Below are 18,746 nucleotides of genomic sequence, written 5' to 3' on the forward strand. Positions count from 1 at the left end.
ATATGAAAAATTTTCCCGATACCTAACTATGAGATCATATCTCAATAAATAAATTTAAATAGATTTTTTTAAAGACTTATATCATTAAATAGTCACACATAAAATTATTATGCTGAATATGCTCAATAAAATAATTCTATCATCGTAAAGGTTTAAGACACAAGCTTAGCAACTACAAGAATAAACTAAGGAACAAAAAACCAAAAAAATACACAGGCAAATGCACTATTCTACTACATATATGTCGTATACACCACATTGATTTCGTTCCTTTTAAAATTTATGCCTTGGTATTTACTTACTTTATGTAGAGTTCATTAAGTAATATATAAATAACAATTTATTTGTGCAAATGTGTGTTTGATTTGTTGGTGATATAAAAAAATCGCCCATATATCTTAAATATTTATTCAACGGCGTAAATCTGTATTTTTTTTTGATAATAATCCTTTATGGAAACATATGAAATATAAAAGCCGTATAATACCATTATAAGCAAAAAAGCACATCTGAAAGTTTTGTTGCGCTATTTTAATCCTTATTCAATTGTTTTGATGTTTTGATTCACTAATATCTTATTTTATATATTTTGCCTGTAGTATTTCTTGTAATATTTAATTTTTGCTATAATTATATTGAGATACATACATCTTAATATCTAGATTGATGTTATTAAATGATTTTTACTTTTTATATATCTACGTAGATCTATGGTCAGTATAATAATTTATATTAAAGAATTTTAGCTAAAGAAACAAAAGTACTTACCGGAATAGATATAATATAACATTATTATCATCGGTTAAAAAATTTCATAGCTTTTTGTCAATTTTTCTGCGGCTTTTTTGTTTCAAGACCACTAGATTTTTGTGGTAATTTTTACTTGTATTGTTTCTAGAAATTCATAATAAAAACATTGATTTTATTCTGTATTTATGTCTATAATTGAGCTGTTTGCTCTTTTTACTTCTATATTATAAATAATGATATTATTAAGGCCATTTAGATCAAACTGATAGGCTCATTATGAATAATTTGTAATTATAAGGTATTAATTAGATTTTAGAAGAAATTATGTGTTTATAATTTGCACGATACAATAAAGTCTTCTACCTGCAGCCAACCAGGGATTTAGAAGAAAATAACGATATTCTAATTTTTATAATATATTATATTATTCTGCCTATGACTCACAACGGTTATTACATTAATTTCCATTATATTGTCTATTAATTAGTTTACGTCTTCTTTTTTAGAATATAAGACGTACTTACTTACATTAATTTATCAATAACTTTTTGTAAGCAAGTTTAAATCGTTTTGAGTTAGCTTTATTTACATATCTCTTAGTGTTCCAACGAATTAAATTTTTTCATATAAAAAATATTATAAATTTTTTTTTAAGCTAAGTTAAACTGAAATACGAAATAAAAACGAATACGAATCATTAAAATTCGAGTTTTAGCTATTTTCTACTGTCTTAACCTCACAATCCCACCAAACTTTAGTTTAAAGGATTTTCGAAATTAAAAGAACAATAAAACTGCACGATATGGGTTTTTCATTTAAACAGTTCAAAACTTAATTTAATTCTTTTTATACTTATTTTTATCCATAAAATTTACTACATCTATGAAATTTTACGGTAATATATCTGATATAAATAATTCAATAACAGAAAAATAATTTAAAAAAAATAATTAAGGTAGATATAAAGAGTTGATAACTATATAATAGTTGATCTGCTGGTAATAGCTCCAGAAATTATCTCTTCGAATATTAACTTACATAGAAATATGGTGAAGTTGTAGAAATTCCTGAAAACGGTTAAGGGTTGAAAAATATCTTCAGAAACAATCCGACTCATATCTAATAAATATCAGTATGTTTATTCACTAAGACATGTGGGTCATCGAATATCAGTGTCTGTGAATCCAGATGATAAACTATTTGATATAACACATATAATATTTATTAAAAGGATTTCAGTTCTCTAAATTGCAAATTTTTTCTTTCGGATTTTTTTGATAATGGTGACATACTTTTCTTGAATAATTTTATAATCAGCATGTCTTCGACACAAAAAAAGGCAGAGTTTCTTATAGTATACTCTAATATTAATTTTAAAGCTCAATATTTTAATATCTTGATATGATCGCGCTGTGTAAAAATAATATCGATCATAGATAGAGAAATTTGCGTTCGATCAAAAAAAGTTAAAAGGCTTCCCCAATAAAATTTAAAGCATTAAGTCGGGTAATATATATCATATAATTAAATTTAGTATAGTATAGTACATCGATACATAAAGAAATACTGGAATAGATTTAATAGAAGAATCAGGACATCAATCGGTTTTCTTGTCTTCATTTAGCCTACATTTCGAGAGATTTTAAATATATTTAATATCACCAAAAATTTTTGATAATACGTAATTTATCTAATCTAAGTTAGTATCTGAATTTAATTTTTTTTACGAATGCTACTTTTAGTATTTTTCACTTTTGCGCAATAAAGCTAACAAAAAAAAAATCATTTTGAAGAAGAACAGCTAAAAAAAATTAGACTACCCAGATAAAATACGTATCGAAAGAAATTTAAAATTATTAACCATATGAATATGAGTATATTTTAGCGCTCCTGAATAATTTTTGAAAGACTTCAAAACAAATAACTAAGGTAATTTTATGAAATTTCTCGACATTTTAAAACATAAAATCTCGTTTATTTCCTTCTTTTTGATAATTTTTACGAAGTTTAAATATAAATTATCTATACGATAAAAAAAATTTACACGAGTTCTATAAAAAAATTATGCAAAGTAATTGTTGATTTTACATCTTTTAAAAGAATTTTATTGGTGTTTTAATATGATCATAAATTTCATGATTGGCACTCAATATTTTTTTTAATAATATATTATTGGTAAATTAAGGGTATATTATATTATTTTTTGCTCTATAATACATAACCTAGAATCTACATTTGAGGTAAATAAATTGTTTAAACCTTTTTTGCCCGTAATGTAAGAAAATATTGATCGCATATTTAAAAAGAGTTTTGTTTTTAAATTATTGACGATTTTTTGGAATTGATCAGCCGATTTCCCAAATATATTTCTTACAAAATTAAATTTCCTCAGTGCGTATTTTTGCGTCTATTTTATACAACTCATATTATATTCAAAATATACATCTCTTTAAATATAATAAAAATGACATGATTATCAATAAAAGTAGGTGATTTTTTCGTACTACATTCTTTGAATAGCTTCGATTAAATCAAAAAAATAATATTTAAATCAATATTAATGCATCCGGAAGTTTTAAAATAACCCTTAAATAAATCAAAAATAAATATAAGTATTTTTTAAATTTCTGATTTGAAGCTCATTTTGTTTCTATTGCTGGATAACTAAAAATACCAGCTTATTTATAATAAATTAGAATTCAAAAAATAATACAAGCTTTATTTTATTTATGGTCGTAAATAGAAGTGATTATATTGTTGATGACGATCCCATGCATTTTTCATTTCCTCATCTCTAATAAGAATCTCTTTAGTCTGCTTATTTGGATGCCTTAAATCCTTTACCCTTTTTATTTCGTTATTATCCATCAAAATAAAGTATTCCTCATCTTCTGATTCCTTGCATTCTCTTATTGCAAGAAAAAACATTATTAAAGATTCTTTTATACACAATAAAAACAATAGCATTCTTGATTTAAAATATGTGATCATTTATATATCCTAGTTACTAGAATAGATTTATTAAATTATCAAGACTATTTTGGCTGTTCTGTTTCATATGATTTAATTTGGAAGTAATTTGGTGTATATTTTTTATTTAAATTATTTTAGAGCAAGCCATTTCATATAATCGGAATAATTAACGTTCTCGCAACTATTTTCGGCTTATTCATTTGTCTACAATTGATTTTTAATATTATAAGAAGCAGATTTTTGTAAAATTTCATTTTTTTGGGTTCATGAAGGTTATATATGTGAGTTTCCCCCCTCATATATAGCCTATAAATGATCTGATTTTGGGGGATTCAATAAGTACCAGACTTATATGTTTTCGATCATTTTTTACACGTCGAATTCCATCTTATGAGATTATTAAACAGTATGATTTGAGGTATGATACCATCTAAAAAGAATTCATGGTGTTTAAATTTATCCGAAACATAACCACTACTGTAAATACAATTCAGTTACTTAATCAAAATGTTACTTATGGTATTATTGGATAGTATCATTTGAGTCATGATACTATTTAAAAAGAATTCATAGTGTTTAAATTTATCCGAAACATAACCGCAACTGTAAATACAATTCAGTTACTTAATCAAAATGTTACTTATGGTATTATTGGATAGTATCATTTGAGTCATGATACTATTTAAAAAGAATTCATTGTGTTTAAAGTCATCCGAAACATAACCGCAACTGTAAATACAATTTAGTTATTTGATCAAAATGTTGCTTGAAACTAAAAATAAAATCAGGGGTTTTCACTGGATAAACTATCTATGAAAAAAAAGTAATAATTCATATATAATAATTAAAAAACAATTTACAGCAAAAGTATGATCAAAAACGATGAGAGTTTATATTTTATGTTGTTCTAATATACATATGAAAATTGTATTTCTACTTCGTGAGATGTCTATTTGTTCTTAACATGAATATAAAATATAAAAATTAAATTACAACAAAAGGTTGACCATGTAAAAAATGGTGATTTGTTGCGGGTTTTATTTGAAACAAATACCAAATTATGTCTCGGTCTTCCTCCACTTTCCAGATATAAATATTTTTGGAACAAAAACTAAAAGATAGTATAAATAGGGGAATTATATATGTATTTATATAATTATCTAAAAAAATATGTGTAATTAGGATTTAATTTTTTTTCACATCTAGCCTTATGTGTCCATTTAAAACTTAATAAATATTAGAAACTTACAATCTGGTTTAATATGACCCGAATAGATGTTATTGTATAAGAAGGCTACTTTTAGAAAGGGCAATGGAGCCAAAGATCTACAAAATTAAAAAAAATTAACACTAACAAAACCATATCTATAAATACAGAATCAAAAATAAATTCTTATTAAATGGCTTTTAAAAGGAAATTTGCATTTTTATATTTTATATTATATTAAAAACTTTAAGATAAAATAAATACTAAAAATATTTCTTATGCCACGAATGAAAAAAAATAAAAGATTTTGACTTTTTTTTCAAGGTATATATACAAGAACGCATTCAGAAGGTTGTTTTAACATCTATAACATATCGGGTATAATTTTTCCGACATTTTTAGAATCTATTGCATTCTTATATAGTTAAAAATATTCAATTCAAGCCCGAAAAATAAATTTATTTCCATTTTATGCTTCCGTAATAAAAAAATATAATGATTTCCCTCAGACCATAAAAAAAAGATTTTACGGTAGTTTTAAAATATATATTTACTGTTTGGGTAGTCATTAAACAATACAAGCATTTTATTTTAAAAATATTTTTTTGCTTCATAATAAATGATCTCAAGATTTATATTTGGCATTCGATACTTTTATTAGTAATGTATTTGTGTTGCACCAATACTTATTAATTACTTAAATTACCTAAAAACAATCTTTAATGAAATATAACAAATAAATTTTTAATTTGATGTGAATCTTGAATAAAATATATTTAAATTCATATTTCATATTTTTTAAAGCACTTTTAATTCATTTAATTTTATAATAAAAATTGCCCTAGATTTTCCCATTGTATTTCCCATGAAATCAGCAAATTAAACTTTGAAGAATTAAAGAATTTTAAATAAAAGACTGGTGATTTTGATGTTTTTTATTCTAAACATTTTTTTATTGAATTATTATTACATTTTAAAGAAAAAAAAATATTTATTAAACAGATTTTATTTTGATACTGGTTTTAAAAAGGGGATAGGCGTAGTAAAAGATGTAAGTATATAAGAGATAGCTAAAGGTGTATATAATATATGTACATGCGAAACCAATCAGTTTAAAATTCAAGAAAAAATGATATAGAGCTATTTAAAAAAATTAAAACCAAATATAATTCTGATTCGAGACGTTTCTGACATTATTTAACATTGTAACAAATTAAATCATATATCTAATTAATTACGGTCATAGTTTTTAATTTTATCTGACAAATATTATTTTAAAGCTAGAAAAAGCATCTTAAGAAATATTAACACAAATTTATTTATTTTATCAATATGGTATCATTTTGTTACAAATAGCTATAAGATCAAATTTATTGATAATATAAGATAGGGTTTCTAATATATTGTGAATAAATGTAGCTGTGATAATATTCATTCACCAAGCGTAATTATTGAAATATTGGTTCTATTTTTTAAATTTTCTCTACATCTATTACCCGAAAATCCTTTTCATGTCCCAATAAAAAAATATATTTTAATTTTCTATCGCTTTTCAGGGGTTGGTGTAAGTTGAACAAATTATTGATTGTAACATTTTCTATATAAACTAGTTGGTTACAAAAACTTCAAACCTTCAATTACTGAGTTGGTATCTTCTAAATTACCGATAATCATGACTTTTAATTGAACTAAAAGTTATCTCTCGAGACGGATTCGAACCGCCGACAACACGATCTACAGTCATATGCTCTACCAACTGAGCTATCGAGAGTTAAAAGACGAATTATTGAAGGATAATTTGTAGTCGTATTACTAGTGCTGATATAGTTTAAATTTTAACGCTTCGAAAACAATTGTCTAAATTTTTATATATAATTATTGAATTTCTTACCAATAAATAATACCATATGTGATGATTTGTGATGGGCTGGTCACAAAATATCATAAAAAATATGTTAAGGAGTTAAAAATCCCGAAAGAAATAGAAGCATACATGCAAGCTCTCAAACTCCGCAAGACACTCGAACTCGTCTAATTTGAGAAAAGAAGAGCAATTGATGAAGATAGATCAGGTGAAGGTGTCAAAAGATGCATCAAGGAGTTGTGCAATATTCCCAATGGGCTGACCGCGTCTAAAGAGATAAAATCGATGTAAGAAAATTAACCCATAAATAAATAAAGTCTTATCAATAGATTATAAATACAATATGGGAGAGTTTATATAATTATCTAAAATTATAAGTTTAAAATTTATATAGTTCACATTTTCATGTATATCATAAATTAATTGCTTTAAGATATTCAAAAAAAATTATTGTGATCTATGTCTTGAATACAATTTTAATATAATTCGCATTTAATATATTTGAAAAAAAATATACTGTAAACAATGAAAATTTTTAAATTCAATAGTAATATAATTGAAAGGAATTTGCTGAAAAAAATTGTGGTCTGATTGATGGTATGAATTTATCAATGCCAATAATAAATAACTCTTATAGAATTTTGTAGTTATATACACAAACCTTGGGATTAAATAAAACCCTTGAATATATATGTCTTGAACGAGTGAGGGGTATTGAAGAATACTTCAGAGAGGAGAAAATAGCCAAAAGTAATAATACGCTTTGCGCACGAGAGATCATGACAGTTGTGCTTGAGAACAAAAACTAAAATTATATCCAATAATTTAGCATTAAATAAATAAATCGATATGCTGATTGCTCAATATCATTATCTTGTTCGTTCTAAATGGTGTGTAAATTTTTTTAAAAAAAAACATAAAATTATTATTATTTATAAATTTATTCGATGATATTCTAAAATTATATTTACTGCTCGATGAATACTTAAAAAAAATTAGCTTTATCATGATGATTTTCAAGTTTTTTAAGAGTAATCGTATTCGTAATGTGATGTTATTTTGTTTTAAAAATATAGCTACTCTTTTAATAATTTCTAAAGACTCCTGTTTGCATAATTTATTTAAATGATGATATTCAGGTTTTTAAGGAAAATCGTATTCGTAATGCGATGTACCTATGTTTTGAATATAGTTACTGTGCATATAATTTCTATAGAACTCAGCTTTACATAAAATTTTTTATGAAGAAATAATTTTTCTTTTTAAATTTTTTCGAATCTGAGTCTTGGTTTTAAAATCTATCATAAAGATTTTAGAATTGCATGCAGATCCCAAAACAAAAAATATATCAGAAAATACTAACAGTTTTACATTTCAATACAGGTAAATCTTGAATTTTCTTATGCTAAAGATGAAAATTTGGTCTATTTATACTATATTTCTTTGATATATTTTCAATGCAGGAGGTTTAAGATAAAAATAATTATTAAAGTATATTGATTATCTTGGTTTTTAATTATAGAACTGAGTTTTCTTATCTTTTTTTAACATGGATGGCCATTATTCATAGTAATTTTTATAAATCTTTATCGGCATGCAACAATTATGCAGTATTCCCGATTCTGTTCACCCAATATAACATGTAATTTAACAGATGATCTAATATTTTAAATGAACTTGCTATAGCTGCTTTTGTAATAAAGACGTTCAATGTTTGTGATTTATACCCTCTCCATACATACAAATTTATATCAATAATTCTTTTAAACGAATATAAATGCAGACTAATAGGTGTGTAATTCACATGTAAGGGCATAACCTTTTTTATCACATAAACAGCTGGTTTATTTGTTAAAAACATATAGTAAATTTGAATGAATGTTACAATGCATAATTCTTTAAAAAGTATATAATCACTATTTTTGTGACTCTAATAAGTTGCAACTTGTTTAAATGCTTTTTTTTGCAAACATTGAACTGATTTGTTGTCTAACATTTATGATCACGTCATAATCTATTTTTTTCTACTGGCATCTCAGAAAAATGTAAAACAGTAACTTTATTGGTGTTTTACATACTTAGAATGTTTTCTAAATCAAATTCATTAGGTTCGCTTGGTGTATATTTTTCAACGGCACGGATTATAAGCGCTAAATTTTATAAATACTAAGATTTTACCCATGATTTTCATTTTTTAAATCTATTTAAGAGAAATAAACATGCCAATTTTATACAATAGATCAAATAAAAAGAACTTATTTTTACAAAATAACTTTAAGTTCTCCACTATGTTTAATCAAGAACTCCGATTTTATAAAATAAATTTAAGTCCTCTACTAGGTTTAATAACGAACTCCGAGCCAATAAGATCCTCAGTTATAGTTACTAGGCAATAATCAGATAACCAAATCTTTAAATTTGCTAGTTCTGTCGTTTTACTTCAGACCATGCTTTACGACTTTATTTAGTATGTGCTTATTTTCACTTTGCATCTAGGGAAAATAATTTCTTTTAATAATTTAAATTATGTCTCTAAGTGTTTTATATTAAGCATTTTATGTTCTAATTCTGCCTATAATACGATGACTATTTTTTTATTTTAAATGCAAATTTCTTAAAACCCTATATGTAGTCGCAAACAATATGAATGAAGTGTTTTTAGTGTTTTAAAATGATATATATAGTAATTAAATCTGTATAATTATACGAATATCTATATTGAATATATATATATCACATTTTTTTGTGAGTAGATACCATATCATAATAAGTGAGAATTCGTCAAAACATCTGTTTTTATTAAATGTATGTATATAATGCATGCATTGATAAGAAAAAAACAAATCAAATATTTTAAACGTATAAAATTACATATTTTTAGAGATTAATACAATAGAAATATCAGGAAAATATTTTTTAAAAGACTTAATAGATATAGCTCTGATGTCTGCAAAAGCCCTGCAATAAACTTAGAAACCGTAATATTTTGAAATACAAAAATTATCGCAAGAATAAAGGGTTACAGGCACAGAAAAAGATTTTTTTTTAAAGATCGAAATAAACTAAAATATATGGATATAAAAGCCAAAAAAATTATTTTGAAATAAGAATTTAATTTTGTGAAATAAATGTTTGAGTTATATATATAAAATGCCCGTAATTTAATAAATATTATCATAGAATCGAATGTAAGTAACTAAAGTGCCCAAAACCTTTGTTTCAAAAATGCAATAAATGAAAAATACCATATTGGATAATTCTTTAAATTTACAAATTATACACTTTGACTAATTTAATTTTAGCACTGTTTCCAATATTTTTTTTATTGTTTAAAATAAAGAGATTTTTTTTATCATATTAAAAAATCAACGAAAAGATTAGATTTACAGATAATTTAAGATAAATTTGAGCGTGTGTTCTAATTTTTGTTCAAATCCGATGGAAAATTTATTCTAACCTTTTATTGGTTAAAAATAAATTTTAATCTTTTGATGCTAATTTAGTTACGAGAAATATATTTACCCGTTAATGTATTAGAGGCCTTTCTTATCTCTCCTTTTTTATGCATTGGATCAATATTTCTTTTCACCCTTTTATAATTTAGAGATAATTTCTTTCTCGCTTTTTATATAAGAGAGGCTTTTTTATTCTCTTAATATATGGTATTGGTGATTTCTTTTCACCCTTTTTATGCATTGGATCAATTTCTTTTTTCACTTATTATAATTTAGGGATAATTTCTTTCTCACTTTTTATATAAGAGTGGCTTTTTTATTCTCTTAATATATGTATTGGTGATTTCTTTTTACCCTTTTTATGCATTGGATCAATTTATTTCTTCACTTATTAATATTTAGAGATAATTTCTTTCTCACTTTTTATATAAGTGAGGCTTTTTTTTATTCTCTTCATATATAGTATTGTTGATTTCTTTTCACCCTTTTTATATTAGAGGCGATTTCCTTTTATTAATTTTAATAATTAAAGCGATTTCGTTCCACTAATTTTAATATTTAGAGGCAGTTTCTTTCCTCTCCTTTAATAGATATGAGGAAATTACTTTCTTACCTTTTATATATTAGAAGCAATTTTTCCTTTCACTTTTTAAAAATTTGAGGCAATTTCTTTCCACGCTTTTTATATGTTAGATAAATTTCTTTCCTCTCCTTTTAGAAATAAAAAAAAATACTCTCTTTATAGATTATCGACAATTTATTATTTCTACTTGGATATATTATTGGAAATTTCTTTCCCTCTCTTTAAATATTAGAGGCGATTTCATCCACTAATTTTAATAATTAGATGCAATTTCTTTCCTCTTTTTTTAAAATGAAAAAAAATTCTTTTTATAGATTTTAAGAGATTATGATAAATTCAAAAAAAAAGAATCACCCCTTTATGACACAAGATAATTTCGGAACAATTCCACAGCAATCATCAAAACCAAAATTATTTTCTAAATATTTACCCGACAGAACCGACAACAATATATTTGCACATGATCAATACCGAATTTTAAACATGATACGTGACAACAAAGCAGAACAAATACTAAATAAATATGCCGATATATTGCAAACGCAGATGGCCACATCGAGTGATTTTACGATAAAGAGTCGAATAAATATATTGACACGTGTACTTGAAGAAAATAATTACGAGAACACGACATTGTTGGATGATTTATTAGTTTTAAAAAAGATGTACTTATACGAGAAGCAAAAAATAATGAGAGAAAGAGTAGTTTTAGCTTTACAAGATAGTTTGATGGTTGATCAGTATTTCAATTCGGCTGAATATGTAACAGAGCCACTTACGAGTCTTGAAGATATTATGTTGATAGAAGAGATGGAGAAATCGTTTGTTGTTGAGCAGATGCGCAAGACAAGACAGGTAAGGCTTGATTTCTGTAAGGAAGTGGTTAGTACCCATAAGAATCTTTTTGTTAATTTGGATGTTTTGTTTAATGAAAGGATGGATACTTTGTACCGAAGTGTTTCTGGATTCAATTTGGGTTTGGAGAGGGAAGAAGCCAAAAGGAAGGAGAAGATTGTAAGGGATAAGATACGTCTATTGAAAAGTACCGATGAACAGGGGTACTTGAAATATGTTAGGGAGGTCAAAGAGAATAGAATGCAGCTTATTTTTAAGAAGTCGGAGGAATGTGTTAAAGAAATATCTAGGCGTATTCAAATACACAATGATTACAATTGTGATAATGTTGATGCTATAAGGAATAATAATACCTTAAATAACACTAATGATAATATTGAGGTAAAGATTAATGGCATGGATATTGGCAGTAGTAGTGCTAAAATCAATAATAATAATTTAAATGATCAATGCTTTTTTGTTGGGGAGTATGAAAGAATGCACCATCAGCCTTCCAATCTACAATTACCATTAAAGGATTACCAAAGAAAGGGGGTGGAATGGTTAATAAACCTCCACAACAACAAACTAAATGGAATATTAGCCGATGAAATGGGTTTGGGAAAATCAATACAAATAATAGGTTTCCTTTCATATTTACAAGAATCAAAGGGTTTTAAAGGACCATACCTTGTAGTAGTCCCACTTATAACACTTTCTGGTTGGACTGCAGAACTGGCCAAATGGAATCCAAATTTAACTTTTATCGAATACAGAGGCACTCCTGATGCAAGAAAAATCTTACATGGCTTAATCAAAGATACAAATCCAAATATAGTTATAACGACCTATGAATATATCATTAAAGACAAAGGATTCCTACAAAAAATCGAATGGACATACTTGATTGTCAATGAAGGCTCTCAACTAAAAAGTAGGGAATCAAAGCTTGGCTTAATATTTAATTCGAAGTATAAAACTAGGTATAGACTTGTTTTAACATCCACCCCGGTACAAAATTCTCTGTCTGAGTTGTGGTCTATCCTTAATTTTATTGTGCCACATGTTTTTAATTCGCTTGGGTCGTTTGAGGATTGGTTTAATGGCCCGCTTGGTTTGGGAAATGAGAAAATTGAATTGGATGAGAGCGAAAAACTCTTGATTATTCAAAAACTAGATGCCATTTTGCGCCCTTTTTTGCTCAGAAGGCTTAAAAAAGATGTGGCATCCGAATTACCAGAAAAAATTGAAAGAGTTATCAAAGTTAAAATGAGTAAAGTTCAAAGACTAATATACGATGAAATAAAGCGAAAAGCTAGGCCAAGTTCTATGGCACAAAATGAGCACATGAAAGAAGATCCAAAAGTTAATAAATCAAATAAACAAACTGCTATCTCAACAAGCTATGATAAAGGTAAGAAAAGACCTATATCCGAAGAGAATTTAAATGTTTCTGAAGTTGTAAACGGTGTAATGCAACTCCGAAAAGCATGCAACCATCCCTTCATATTCGAACAAATGGAGCAAAAAATAAACCCACAAGGTATAAACAACATTTTATTGTACACATTAAGCGGAAAATTTGAGCTTCTAAACAGAATACTCCCGAAACTAAAAGCAACAAGTCACAGAATACTTATTTTTTTCGAAATGACTGAAATCATGAACATAATGGAAGACTTTTTAACAATGCAAGACTACAAGTATCTCAGACTCGATTCAAATAAAAGAGCCGAAGAAAGAAACGAACTGGTCGAAATATTTAACCAGGAATGCGATTACTTTATTTTTCTTTTGTCAACACGCGCAGGTGCCATTGGAATAGACATGAATTCAGCAGATACCGTTATTATCTTTGATACCGATTGGAATCCACATGCTGATCTCCAAGCTCAAGATAGAGTTCTAAGGATCAGCCAAAAAAAAGAGGTTAGGATTTTACGACTGGTTGCGTCTAACTCTATTGAAGAGTATATGATGAGAAAGACGCTGATGAAACTTGACCAAGATACCAAAATTATTCAGGTGGGAAAATCAGATAAAAAATATGATTATAAAGACGAAAAGGAACTAATATCATTAAAATCAAATAGTGAAAATGAGTGTAGAGAAGATGACATTGAATTAAAAGACAAAATTAAAAATCAAATTGAAGTACAAGAAGAAGTTAAAACACTAAATCTTGAAAACGATTTCGAGGATAAAGAAGATCAAATTAACAAAATTTATCCAAATCAAATAACAAGCATCGAGGCTAACGAGAACGATGAAATAAACATAATTCTGGCAAGAACAAAAAAAGAACTAAATTTTTTTAGAAAAATAGACAAAGAAAACCAACACAAAGAATCTTTCGACAGTCTAGACTTGGAAAATGATTTCAGAATTAACGAAGTATTCGCTGAAAACATAAAAAATAAAATATGTCCTCTAGTAGACACCCCAAAAAAATTAAAAATGTCAAACACCGCTGAAATTAAAGCGAAAAAAGAATATATTATCCAATATTTGATGGATTTAAAGGATGGTAAAAGACAACGAATCAAGATATTCATGGATTTACCCCCCAAGAATCATTACCCTGACTACTACGCTTCTATTAAACACCCTATATCTATTAATTGCATAAAAAAGAAACTGAACAATAATAATTATCGGATAAATAACGTGAGAAATGATCTCAATACTATATTTAGAAACGCTATGGAATATAACGTTGAGGAATCCGAAGTCTATCAAGATGCTAAATTTTTTGTCGAGGTGGTTAAAAAACTATTTGAAACATTGTGAATTCATCTACTAATTAAAAAAAATACTTGAAAATAATTTTTTAAATTCGATTTTTGAGTAAAAAGCTAATATTTACATTATTATTTTTTAAATTAACTGACATGGTTATGGTTGATGAAAAAATTTTTAAAATTTTATAATCAATAAATTGGAATTCTATACTTGGAATACTTATTAAAAAAATTTTATATGAGATGATCTAGTTTTTATTGAACTAATTTCTATTTAACAGTATATATCAATTTCTAAATATATTAATCTATTGTTAAGGAGTTATAAATCCCATATGAAGTAGAAGTATACATGGAAGCACTCACACTCCGCAAGACACTTAAACTCATCTCATTTAAGAGAAGAAGAGCAGTTGATGAAGATAGATCAGAGGTCGTTGTCAAAAGATGCATCAAGGAGTTTGCAATATTTCAATATGCTGACCACGTCTAAATAGATAAAATTGATAATAAAAAAATTAACCCATGAATAAATAAAAATATTAATTTATTGTGTATACACAAAATTCCTGCATACTATTATTTGCTAATCAATAAATTCAACCATCCTTGTCTTTAATTAGATCAGAACAATTTGTATTTATACATTATTCGTTTTATCTTTCTTTAAAATTTATGCCATTTTAAAAATTGTAAGTGTATTGATTTAATATAAATGGATTTTTTTATTATCCATTTACTTATTATAGCAAGAAAATCTTTGTTCCAACCACAATGTAATTTTATTTTCAAATATTAGATATAAAAGTGATACAATTTAAACCAAGAAATAAAAATTTGACTGCAACTTTGTCAAAACAATAAACTTTGACAATTTAAATTTTATTGGTTCTCAATTTGAGGAATAGCCCAATTATTTCTGTATGTTGCTGATCAACAGCTTCGACAGCAGAAAAATCCTATACTTGGTAATTTATATGCAGATACCAAAAAATAGCTTTATTTATGCTTAAATTCTGTTATTATAATTTTTGTTTTTTTTTCAAGCATAGCGTGATTGATTTCCCATGGGCGCATCACATCTATACTATGGGCCATTCCTTCTTCTTTTATATCTTCTTCAATACCTATTCTCTTCTAAAGATTTTTGGTTTTGGGGCTTTCCTCAATCCTATAGTTTGAATATGTACCTCGATTTGTTTGTGACTTTGCGCCCTTTCAAATACCTTTTATGATATTGTGTTACCACTCTATCCCATGTTACGATATAATAGAAAATTTTTGTCTTATACTTGTAAATTAATGACAATTCTGATGCTAGTAAATCATATTTTCTTAGTTTCTCGTTTTCGACAATGTTTATATTATCTATACTTGTAAAAACTATTTCTATCATGGTAAAACATTTTTTTTTGACTTATACAAATAATCAAGCATGTCACAAGAAATTTAATGACAGTATTAATTCTCGTATCTACCTTTATCTCAGCATATTCATTTTCCGTAATCTCTTATACTGTGTGACAGGGATTTTCTTTGCTTTTTTAAAGCTGTATTTTCTTGGTAGCATCAAGAAAAGGCATCTAGCTATCACATTGTGCCTTCTTGTGTGATTGTGCAATAAAGTTTTATATATCTATTTGCCAGGTGACCAACTATTTTAAAAGATTCACTACAGTGTGCGAAAAATGATTTTTTCCTAAAAAAATATGACACTAACTGTAATAAAGCAGATATCTGGCAACCTGCGATCGTATCATATTCCCATACTGCTGTCACTTTGAATAGCTTTCAATAATTAGCGTTAAATTCTTATTAGTGCTCATTTTTGATTTCATATTATACAACAAACACTCTTTTTTTTTTTGACATAGTATGATAATATCCACTTTTTAAGGGTGTATTTTGGCTTAAAATACTCGTTGATCAAGGCTAACTGTACCGCTTTTTCATTTTCAATTTTCTATATACCAGATTTTCTAGGTGATCTTAAATCTAATAGTGATCATGAATTTTTTAAGCTACAGCAGATTCTTTGGATTCCAACTCTATGTTTTCTAATTCACGTCCAAATACATTATTTTGAAATCCAATCTATCTTATCTGATAATTAGTGAATTATGTTGTTTTTAATAAATAAATTCATGTGTCATCATCCAATTTTTTAAAATAATCTGGTTCCAATTTCAGTAACCCTAAATCTCCTAATCGGTATTTTTTATTTATGGGTAAAGTTTCTTTTTATCAATTCTATCTATTGTGACCTAGTAAGCCCATTGGGAACATTACAGAACACCTTGATACATGTTTTGACAACTTCCCCCTATCTATCTTCATCAACTCCTCTTCTTCTCTCAAATGAGATGAGTTCAAGTGTCTTTCCGAATATCCCAATATAGAGTTTTGTATTTAAATAAATATTCAAATAAAGTATCGAATTTATTTATCCAAAGGTCCGAAAATATATAAAAATAGCATCATAAATTTTGTTTTATGATTAGCTAATCAAAAATATTAAAAAACTATTTTAATGTGTATGATTCTTGAATCCAAAAATAACTAATCATTTTTTTTTATTGTCTATAAATTGTATATTAAAGGGTTCGTGTATTTACATTAAGTAGAAGCATAAGATTTGATGTACTCGAAATTTATTAATCTTATGTTTATATTCTCAATGCGTATCTTAAGGAGTTGGCTATCCAATTTAAGCATACACACGAACATAAGATAAGAAAACAACTTAAATTAAGGGCTCTAGAGAGGAATAATTTATTAAGGATGATTATGAAGCAAATATATTGAAAGAGGCACCAAACAAATATGCCCTATAAAGCATTCGAAGGTTTTGTTTGACTGATAAAAAATAAATCGCTTAATAATTCATTATTAAAAACCAATTCAAAATTATATAAAATAATTAAATAAATATAAAAAAGGCAAAGGTATTTTCTTAAATTGTGCATAATTAAGTTATTAAATGAATAATATTTTTTTAACTTAGATAAATTTTCAAATGCGCATGCGAATTCTAGCTGAATTTATAATATGATTTCGAATTATTGTATTGGATGAATTTAAGTTTTTATAAATTTAATTAAATATCTTTTATGTATTTTCATTCACTATATAGTAAGGCGTAAACTTCTGTCATCAGAAATTTTTATGAATTGATCGAATACGATTAATTTCTAAAATATAGTATTTCAACATTTTTTCTAGGTCAAAGCTCAATATATTAAAATAATAAATCTAGCATATTAGAGCATAATATCTAGAATTTCATATATATATCAGATAAATGTGTGTTTTCCATATTTCTTGGTCATTTATCAATTCAAGAACGAAAGTTATTCTGTTTTGATCGAGCTTAAAGCTTATTATGACAACTGTCAAAAAAATAAAAAAAAATAATAGATGATTTTTATTCTTTCATAGTAAATATATCCGTCAAAACATATTATTTTTTGTATATAGCATAATTATGTGTTTTAATTGTTTAATTTTATTTCCGAAAAGGCTTTAATATAACAATGAGGCACTATCACTGTGTATTTTTAAGTATATTAATAATTAGCGGGAAAAACAAAGAGAAAAAATAATATTATAAAATATCGTGCTTTTATTTTTTTCTATACAAATATGGTTGTTCTAAAGGGGCACGTATTTTAAAAATACTAATATGTGCGTATTCTCCCTGTAAAAGGTTTAAAAATTGAAATTTTCAAAGCTAAATTATTCCATTTTTCTATCTATTATAAATCAATAATTATTGGTCTATTTCATAAAACCAGGCTATTTAAAAAAAACAAAACTATGTATCGAAGAGAAATTTTATTAACTTACCCAACACAAATAAATATATAACATAAGTGATCATAATTTTCAATATAGGCCAAAAGAGTATCGGTTTCGTTTAATATAATTTTTTTTTTCAATTTAATGATGCTTTAAAGCAAAGTAAAAAAAACATAAAAAATTATATGCCCAAAATAAAATGGTTTTTAATTCTTTTAAGCTTCTTTTAATTCATATTTTCCCTATTATATCATCATTTTCTATTATATTCCCACATTTAAAAGTTTATAGAAAAAAAATAGGTTTGGTTTATATATTTTAAAGCGTAATTTGTATTTTTTTTATAAGAAAATGCTATTCTATTCTAAATAATTGATATGTTAAATCAAATTTAAAACTGTTGATTTAAATTTATTCAATTTCATTACTAGCAATAAAATACTTCCCACCATGTATATAATTATGTTATTTGCTAAATATGTGCATTATCTTTGATATTTTTGTAAGATACAACAGTAAATTTTTGTTTTTTTTTTCATTA

At 25.9% G+C, this 18,746-nt stretch overlaps 1 non-coding gene across 1 annotated transcript; it reads right to left on the bottom strand.

Moving 5' to 3' along the window:
* Window positions 1–6,628: 6,628 nt before the first annotated feature.
* Window positions 6,629–6,701, bottom strand: TRNAY-GUA (transfer RNA tyrosine (anticodon GUA)). Its single transcript has one exon. It is a non-coding gene; the product is annotated as a tRNA-Tyr (tRNA).
* Window positions 6,702–18,746: the final 12,045 nt, after the last annotated feature.

The sequence above is a fragment of the Rhyacophila brunnea genome, unplaced genomic scaffold (assembly GCF_057557595.1).
Source record: "Rhyacophila brunnea isolate RB1 unplaced genomic scaffold, BYU_Rbru_1.0 scaffold_92, whole genome shotgun sequence".
In the NCBI taxonomy this organism is placed as follows: Eukaryota; Metazoa; Arthropoda; class Insecta; order Trichoptera; family Rhyacophilidae; genus Rhyacophila; species Rhyacophila brunnea.